At 43.5% G+C, this 10372-nt stretch overlaps 1 pseudogene; it reads left to right on the forward strand.

Annotated features, from left to right (window-relative positions):
* Positions 1-232: 232 nt before the first annotated feature.
* Positions 233-1681, forward strand: LOC132224545 (ubiquitin-conjugating enzyme E2 D4-like; annotated as a pseudogene).
* Positions 1682-10372: the final 8691 nt, after the last annotated feature.

Consider the following 10372-nt stretch of genomic DNA (forward strand, 5'->3'; position numbering starts at 1 on the left):
GTAAACTTGAAATAAATTGGAATTGTCTTTACATCACTGATATCTATTGTAGAACACTAAATGGGAGATATTATTCAAGAATATCAAATCAACAAATCTTTATTGAGTATTGGCTATGTGTAAAGTCCTGTTCTTATTTCTGTGTGGGGCATTCAGAAGCATACACCATGGTCCTTGCTTTAAACTAAGTTGTTTAGTTAGGTCACATAGAGGTCCCTTAACTATATCAGGGATGGGGGAAGGAGGTAAAGTTGACCCTCAGCTGGTAGTTATGAATAATTAATTGAGGCACTTAAAGAAAAATGACAGAGCAAGCAATGATAGAAGAATATATAGGCTGGGGAAAGATTGGCTGAAGAGTTAAGAAGGGAATAAAATGAAGATTCAAGGCAGAGGATCCTAGATGCTTGGTAGTGGGTAATGCCAGGCAGTACCTTCTAAAACAGAAAAGTACATAGAAAAGTTCATGAAGAGAGCAAGGCCTGTGTTGTGGGATGGGGAAAGGAGGTAAAAACAAAAAATCAAAATTCATAGAGCAGAGTAGTCAGAATGTACCAATTGTGGTGGCGATGAAGGTGCTGACTGCATACACAGAAATGGGTTCTATCAGAAGCAAATGGATTTTATTTAGGGTTCAAACAACACAACCTGACTTCTCTAGAAACCAGGATGAGAAACAAAGATAATAGCTCCACCCTAGACTGGGGGTGCAAATAAAGTGAACCAACCAGAATCCTATCACTTTTGATAAAAGGCCCGTGGGTTAAAAAGGAATGCCAATAAAGGGATCCTGAATGGAATCTATCCATGACTTACATCTGTGTAAAATGAGTGACATGAACTGTACCTGGGAAAAACTTAATTGGTATATAGTACTTAGATTGGACTTTTTTTGTATTAGTGGGAGATTTTGTTATAAATCTAAATTACATGTTGTCCTGGTCATCAGTGGACAAGATGGAAGAAGAATGCTACTTGAAATTCTGGACAGTCTGGGGAAAATGGGGAATCTACTAGTATAACTCTGAATAAAGAAATCTCCAGCGAGAGGTGCTGTGCTGGGTGGAGCCAGCAGCTGGCAGCCTCTGGCCACCCTGGACCGGCAGCAGCCCAGTCCCCAGCAGCGGGAAGGGAATGCTCTGAAGCGGATCAAGAAGGAACTGAGTGACCTGCGGAGGGATCCTCCTGCCCAGTGGTCTGCAAGACCTGTGGGAGATGATTGGTTCTGCCGGCAGGCCACCATCACCGGTCCAAATGACAGTCCTTATCAAGGAGGCATTTTCTTCCTGAACATCCACTTTCCCACAGATTATCCGTTCAAATCCTCAAAGGTTGCTTTCACGACCAAAATCTACCACCCCAATATCCACAGCAACCGCAGCATTTGTCTCGATGTCCTACAGTCCCACTGGTCTCCATCACTGACAGTGTCTGAAGTGCTCTTATCCATCTGCTCCCTGCTCTGTGAGCCCAACCCTGACGACCCTCTGGTGCCAGAGATAGTTCACACCTACAAGGCCAACTGAGAGAAGTACAACAAACTGGCGAGAGAGTGGACACAGAAATATGCTATATGAGTGCCTTGGAGGTTGCACAGGGAACACTGCTCAAGAAAAGCTGAGCCCCTGGCTGAGCCTCCCAAAGGGGGTTCTATCTTCCATGAGCGAATGATGGCCCCACCCTCTCCAGCCGAAGCATGTTGGTGCCGCTCAGTCCGCGTGGCTTTGACACAGTCCCATCCTGATGCCAAAGCAGTAGTCACCATTAGATCTGCAACTCCTCGCTACACTGGAATAAGTCCCTCCACCCGACTCACTGCTGGATTCATGGGAGACAGTTTGCTGTCACCTCCCCTATCCTGCCTCACTCATGGTGGCATCACTGGCCCTGGCACCACAGAGCTTGGCCCTCACCTTCTGGCACTCAGTGCCAACCTGGGCGTCCAAGGCAGAGGGGGCAGGCTTTCCTCACATCCTGTCTGCCATAAACCATATCCCAAGGAGTCTCAACTCATCCCAGGAGGCTCCAGGGAATTGGAGAGTATCCCTTACACTGAGAAGCAGCAAACAATGTTGGGATAGAAAGCACAGAACACCCAGGAGATGACTGTCTTTTCAGAAGCAAGACCTGGAGCAATTAGGGTTTTGCCTTTCCATGGGAAGAGGTTTTTCACCACCTCCCTCCCTCCATGGAGCCTACACTAAGTCCAGTGTGTACCACCCACAGACTAGAGCACAGGGGCAGGGAAATACTTTTAAATGTAAATAAAATGTAATTCACCCATACCCTAAATGATAACTGAAAAGAAATAAAGAAATATCCAGCCCCATCATACATAGCATCTTAGGAATCTACGATAATTCAAAGTGGGGAAAACTATTAATCCATGAACACAATATATTCTTCCTTTTGTTTATGTCTTCCTCTGTCTCTTTTTTCAGCAACCTGTAATTTTCTGAGTACAGGTCCTTTACCTCCTTGGTTAAGTTTATATCTAGGTATCTTTTTTAAAAAATATATATTTTATTGATTTTTTTATAGAGAGGAAGGGAGAGGGATAGAGAGTTAGAAACATTGATGAGAGAGAAACATCAATCAGCTCCCTCCTGCACGCTTCCCACTGGGGATGTGCCCGCAACCAAGGTACATTCCCTTGACCGGAATCGAACCCAGGACCCTTCAGTCCGCAGGCCAATGCTCTATCCACTGAGCCAAACAGGTTAGGGCTATATCTAGGTATCTTAATTTTTTTTTGTTGCAGTGGTAAATGGGATTTTTTTTTAAGTTTTTGTTTCTTTGAGTTCATTATCTACACTAATAAAAGAGAAACATGGCAATTAGCATACATCCGCTACCCTTCCCATTGGCTAATCAGCGAGATATGCAAATTAACTGCCAGCCAAGATGGTGGCCGGCAGCCAGGCAGCTTGAAACTAACATGAGGCTTGCTTGCTTCAGTGACGGAGGAAACCAACGTTCCCTGCCTGCCGATGCAGGCCTCTGAGCCTGCAGTTTCAAACATTATAACAAATACAGACACTAAACAAAACTCCAGAAACCAGCTTTCAGCCGGCTGGGATCTCAGAGCTGGAGTTGATACAGAGTTTCGAGAACCGAAACAAACCAGATACCTGCTTTCAGGAGTGGAGGCCTAAGAGCTGGAGCCTCAGAGCTAAAGCTGGCTTAGAATAAAATAAAAGAAAAAAAAAAGAAAAAAAGGAGCAGTTGGGAGCTTCAGTCCCAGCCTGAAAACAGCCCTCAGCCCCTCACCCAGACTGGCCAGGCACCTCAGTGGGGACCCCTACCCTGAAGGGTGTGTGTCCAGCTGCAAACAGCCATCATCCCCTGATCCAGGCTGGCCAGGCACCCCAGTGGGGACCCCCACCCTGATCCAGGACACCCTTCAGGGAAAACCAGCCGGCCCCCACCTGTGCACCAGGCCTCTATCCTATATAGTAAAAGGGTAATATGCCTCCCAGCACCAGGATCAGCGGAGCTGAGAGGCCTCCTGGCACCGGGATCAGTGTGACGGGGGGGCAGCGCCCAAACCCCATGATCGCCCTGTGGCTCTGTGTGTGACAGGGGGTGGGGCCACAACCTCCCTATCAGCCCTGCTCTGTTCGTGACAGGGGAAGGCGCCCCAACCCCCTGATCTGCCCTGCTCTGTGGGTGATAGAGGGCGGCGCCCCAACCCCCCCCCCCCCCGCCATGGGCCCTGCTCTGTGTGTGATGGGGTAGAGCCATAACCTCCCCATCGGCCCTACCCTGAGTGTGACAGTGGCGGCGCCCCAACCCCCTGATCGGCCCTGCTCTGTGGGTGATAGAGGGCAGCGCCCCAACCCCCTGATCCGCCCTGCTCTGTGTGTGACAGGGGGTGGTGTGCCAACTCCCCTATCGGCCCTACTCTGTGAGTGACAGGGGGGAGCTCCCCAACCCCCTGATGGGCCCTGCTCTGTGTGTGACAGGGGGTGGCGCCACAACCTCCCCATCGACTCTGCCTTGAGTGTGACAGGGGGCGGTGCCCCAACTCCCCAATTGGCCCTGCTCTGAGCCCAACCAGGGGCTGCACCTAGGGATTGGGCCTGCCCTCTGCCACCCGGGAGCAGGCCTAAGCCAGCAGGTCGTTATCTCCCAAGGGGTCCCAGACTGTGAGAGGGCACAGGCCGGGCTGAGTGACCCACCCCCCCTGAGTGCACAAATTTTTGTGCACCAGGCCTCTAGTTGGTGTATAAAAAAGCCATAGACTTCTGGGTGTTAATTTTGTATCCTGCTACCTTGCTGAATTGATTTATTAAGTCTAGCAATTTTTTGATGGAGTCTTTGGGGTTTTCTATGTACAATATCATGTCATCTGCAAATAATGACAATTTTACTCTTTTCCAATTTGGATGCCCTTTATTTCTTCTTCTTGTCTGATCACTATGGCTAGCACTTTCAATACTATGTCAAACAGGAGTGATGAGAGTGGGCATCCCTTTCATGTTCCTGTTCTTAGAGAAAATGGTGTTAGTTTTTGCCCATTAAGTATGATGTTGGCTGTCGGTTTGTCATACAAGACTTTTACTATGTTGAGGTATGATCCCTCTATTTCCACTTTGCTGAGAGTTTTTATCAGGAAAGGTGTTGGATTTTGTCAAATGCCTTTTCTGCATCAATTGGTATGATTATGTTATTTTTGTCTCTCAATTTGTTTATGTATGTATCACCTTTATTAATTTGTGGATATTGTACCAGCCTTGCATCCCTGGAATAAATCCCACTTGATCATGTAATACTGGATCTTTCTAATGTATTTCTGGATATGATTTGCTCGAATTTTGTAGAGAATTTTAGCATCTATGTTCATCAGGGATATTGTCCTGTAATTCTCTTTCTTTGTAGTGGCTTTATCTGGTTTTGGTATTAGGGTGATGCTGGCTTCATAGAATGAGCTTGGAAGTGTTCCATCCTCTTGAATTTTTTGGAATAGTCTTAGAAGGATAGGTTTTAGTTCTTTGAATATATGGTAAAACTCCCCTGTGAAGCCATTCGGTCCAGGGCTTTTGTTTGCTGGAAGTTTTTGTTTGTTTGTTTTTAAATATATTTTATTGATTTTTTACAGAGAAGAAGGGAGAGGGATAGAGAGTTAGAAACATCAATGAGAGAAAAACATTGATCAGCTGCCTCCTGTACACCCCCTACTGGGGACATGCCTGCAACCAAGGTACATGTCCTTGACTGGAATCAAACCTGGGACCCTCCAGTCCGCAGGCCGACGCTCTATCCACTGAGCCAAACCAGTTAGGGCTGGAAGTTTTTTGTTATTACTGTTTCAATTTCACCAGTAGTTATCATCTAGATATTTTATTTTATTTATTGAGTTTATTGGAGTTTACACTTCTATAATATATTAGCTGTATTGTATTGTGCGTTCACTACCCCAAGTCTCCTTGTATCCCCACTTATTTCTCCCTTTACCCTCATATACCCGCCCCACCCCTTACCTGGGAGGAATGACTTTATCTGATTCATTTGTTTTGTCACCATTTGTTCAACAAACATCGAGGGTCTGGCATAATGCTAGGGGGTGCACATATGTATAATCCTTTCCTTCAAGAAGGTCACAGGTCATGTGGGGAGGTATAGTTGGGAAGAGGCTGCAGGAGAGAGAGAGAGAGAGAGAGAGAGAGAGAGAGAGAGAGAGAGAGAGAGACTAAGAAAATTTTACAGCCTGGAGCTCTATGGGGGTTGACAACCTAAGCACCTGGGGAGATGGGAAGAGGATGATAGCCAGAGAAGGGATAGTATGGTAAATTCTGTGGATTGGAATACAGATAATAAAGTGTACAAGGAAGACAGAGGAGGAAGCCAAAACTGGAGGAAACTAAGTTTTCCTAAGTCTAAGTTTCTGATGGAAAGAATGTTTATTATTTTAATATAACACCTGGTGTGTGTGTGTGTGTGTGTGTGTGTGTGTGTGTGTGAGAGAGAGAGAGAGAGAGAGAGAGAGAGAGAGAGAGAGAGAGAGAGATTGAGAGAGAGATTGAGAGAGAGAGAGATCGAGAGAACTTCTGTTAACCCTTTTAACCATTGGTAACAGGGTGGAGACTGTAACCACTAAAACAAAAGCAACTAGATCAGTGAGCCTAATTTGAACTTAAAAAAAAAAGAGGAAGTGAGGAAAGTTTGTTTGTGAGCTCTGGTGGCAGGAAATCCTGTGACTAACCTTATTTCACACATCTCAGATTATTCAAAGGGATCTTAACTTTCTTAAGAACAGTAACTTAAAATGGACGGGCTTGTCTCAGAGGCACTGATGTCTGAGAAGAACTGACACCCTTGCCAAATAAAGTAATCTTGTTTGGGTTGCTCATTACTATATGAAGAGATGCTTTAGGAAATATGCCTCCCCCCTCCCTGGGTATTTTCAATCAATAGAGTAATGCAGCATTAACAAATGGGATTTGACTCTATTGAAAAAAAAATGGCAACATGTTGGAAACAAAATCAATAGGCAATCCTCTTTTTACTTGCAGAAATATTTGTATAGGAATGAAAATAATCATTATATATGTACTATTGTAATTTAAAGTATCATTGGTAGAAGTGTGGACTATGATGAGAACTGCAGGGGGTTGAATAGTTGGTGAGGAGGGGAGATGATGATGGTCAGGGTTAGGCAATTGCAAAACAAGAAGCATCCAGGCAAGTAAAGACATGTGCTTCTGCAGGGCCATAATAGTGGGAAAGAGCCCCTATGCTGGGTTAGGCTGGCCCATTAGCAGGGACAGTTGGGGTTCCAACCACCTGGAGCTTTCATTTCTAGCTGCAGGTGCAAGTGTAGCAAGAAGGAGGTCTTAGACTTATCTTTCATTAACCAGGGGTGAAAATATACTTCAGGCAAACAGAGAAGCACTTTGCTCTTTTATATTCCAGAAGTATATATAAAGCACACAATTTTCTGAAGACAATAAAAGAAGAAAGTGCATATGCTAAGGGCTGGGATAGTTCAGGCCAACTGACTGCATTTTCTAAATAGCCAGTGGGACCCTCATTTCAATACACCACATCAATGGTCTCCTTGATGGAGTCAACAGGACTCTCACCAAGAGACTAGTCTCCCTTTCAAATAGAATCATATTATCTAGAGGTGCACAAACCATGTCAATACTCATCTTACCTCCTCCTGTATGGGCCATGTGACTCTGCCTCAGTGTGCTGTGGGGCTGCTTGTCTCTACAAGCAGTTAAGCCTTACAAAAAAAAACACCAGAATCCTATTTACAAGCCTGACTTGCCATGGACTGATGATGTCAGGGTTCTTTCTATGCTGTCTGAAATCATTTGGGGGAACCTGCTGTGTTGAAAATACTCAAACAAAAGGCAGAATGTGTAAATAGGTTATATATTTGCTAGCACATGCTAGAAACCAGGCCTCCAGTTGACATAGACATACTGGTGGTGACCTCTCAGGGCTCTTTGCCTCCTTAACAGGCTCACACTTGGCATCCACCAGATCTGAGGGGCCAGGTCAAGGTTGGAGACCCTAGTAGGCTGAAATAAGTACTCCCAGCTGGTCTGGAGAGCAGGGACTGGAGCCTGAGGCTGGAATTACATCTGCACCTGGTTCAGGCAAGGTTCAGGAATCTGAGACAACAGCCAGGCAGAAGCCAAGACATGGGGGAGGGGGTATCCCAGACCAAGGGAATACTGCGAACAAAGGCAGAGACAGGAAGGCAGGGAGCACTTCTGAGGAATAGGTAGGATCTGTTGTCAGTGCCAGGGATAGGAGGAGATAGAAACCCGAGGACATTGGAATCAAGCTTCAAGACCCAGGAGAACACCTTGAATATTGTCCAGGGCTGGGGGCCGGGGGTTCAAGAAAAGAGCTTCTCATCATTGACTTCAGAGGGGAAAAAACAATTACCTCAGATCCCTGTGATTGGGTGATGACAGTTTCAAGCTTCAGTGAGGCCTTTGAGCTGGAAAACCAGTATAAAGGAAACTTGGGACAATTAAAGTCATTTATTGAGTACCCACTGTGTGCAAGGCACTCTGCTAGTTTCTGAATCAGGAATGTGATCATTTGGAACTCAAAAGTCATATCAAGAGTCTAAACCATGCCGATTTGATTCTGTCGGAAAGGCAAGTGTATGAAATCTACAGATCTGATTAGACATATGATATGCTATCAACTCCTTATAAATATGACAACTATAATTTATGAATCCCAGATCAGACACATGATCTTAATAAGGTTTTTTTTCCTCATGGCTGACCTTATTTACATGTATTTATTATAAATTAATATAAAGTTTAAACATTATATTACATTTAGTTATACATTTTACAATTGATCTTTATTAAAAGTTATAAACACACATGAAGAAAAATACAAAATACAGCACTAAAATGTATATGAAAGAGAAGCAGAGAGGTAAATTAGAAAATGCATACACTTTGGAGATAAAAAACATGGTTTCAAATCCTATCCATACCATTTACTTGCTGTATGACCCTGGAAAAGTTACTTAGCCTTTCTGTACCTTGGTTTCCTCATGTGTAATATGGGGATAAAATCAACCAAAGGACTTGCATGCATGCATATAAGCCTAACCAGTGGACACAGACAACAGGGGGGTGAGGGCATGAGTGGGTGTGGGGGGACAATGGGGCGATAAGGACACATATGCAATACCTTAATCAATAAAGAAAAAAAGAAAAAAGAACACTTGTAAGAGTTATTGTGAGGATTAATGAAATAATGTACATAAAAATACTTAGCAGACTGTCTATATTTAAGCAAGTGCTCAAAAATGACAGTTTAATTTCTATTGTTGATTTTTGTCATTCATCTATTTTTGAAGCTGATAACATATTGTTCCATTTATACTTTCTTTTTAATTGTATTCAGTTTGTTCCAGAAATCTTTATCCTTACATTTTTCAAACAACTTTTCCCAAGAAATCTTGACAAGCATTTGTGTATTTATTTGGATTATTCAGAGAAAATTAGTGATCAGTATTAGTTTTTTCTAATTTCCTTAATTTGCCAATTTGTGTAAGTGACCCTTGATCCCAATATTCCTACACTGTAGTAAAATGATGACTTTCCACATCTCTTACATTTAGAAGATTGATATTCTCAAGAGGAAATTATTTAAGTATATTACACCATATCTGATCTATAATTATCCTCTCTATATCTCATTTGGCTAGTAAGTCCTCATTATGCTATGATTTAAGAACCAAAGGTTCATTACACAGATTATTATAAGACAAAATAGTGAAAACACTTTGGGAAAGATTCTGTCTCATTCAGGAGTCTTTATCAACTGACTCAAGAATAATCATGCAATCTTAGCTTGGATTCTCCAGGAATCAGACTCAGAGACAAAGGTAATTGAATAAAAGTGATTTGTTTGGGAATTGCAGGTAACACCTGTAAGGAAATGGGATATTTAAAAGGAAAATGAAGGCAGTCAATAGAGTGTGCTAATTAAGCCAGCTATCACAGTGATGGACTGACAATCGGAAAAATTCTGAAAAACAGTACAACACACAAACTCCAGAATTATCCCACCCAAGAGGCAAGGGAACTGAAATATTTATACAAGTTGTGAGCCACATCTCATCACTCTTGGGGGCTGTTAATTGGCATACCTTTTAGATTGTTGCATGTAGACAGCACAGAGATCTATAGTTGTGGGAAAAGAGCCCTCCAGCAGGCATGCAGATAGGGCAATTGGAACTTAGTCTGAGAATATGGAAAGGTCAAAGGGACATAGGTGGAGCTCTTACAATACCTGTTATATCAAGAGAAGCTCAAATGGGCTTTGGTTCCATGGGATGCAGGGCTACTGGGCTAAGGTTTAGTCTAAGCTCTGACTCTGATTCTGGTTCTTTTACCCTGTTGCCATTATCTTTTAGTCTACTTCCCACTAGCTGACATGTTTTTATTCTTGCTATGAGAGTAGTAATATCTTATAATTGAGGATGATCTTGGGGGCAGAGATGAAAAAGAGATACAGATCATCAGAGCAAGGGCATTTCCCCCTATACCTAGAACCATTTGCCCTATACTTTCTATGTCCATGCCCTCTTTTTGTCTCCTTACCTCATGGAAGGAATGAAGCCAAAAGAGAGAAAGTGAGAAGAGGACACAAAGAAAACAAAGCTGATACCTATCTAACCTCATGGAAGCTAGAGATTGCCTGGAGAGGAGATCCCAAGAAAGAAGCAGACTCTTGAACTCCTCGTACAATGGACCAATACAGTGTCCTGGAATTTGTTGACTCTATTGCTGTGCTGCTGTTCTTCAGTGTGCCTGGGAGGTGTTAGGAGAAGGAGGAAGTTGGCCAACATTAAGATTTCTCTTCCTAAGATCTAGGTCAA

Source organism: Myotis daubentonii, chromosome X (assembly GCF_963259705.1).
Source record: "Myotis daubentonii chromosome X, mMyoDau2.1, whole genome shotgun sequence".
In the NCBI taxonomy this organism is placed as follows: Eukaryota; Metazoa; Chordata; class Mammalia; order Chiroptera; family Vespertilionidae; genus Myotis; species Myotis daubentonii.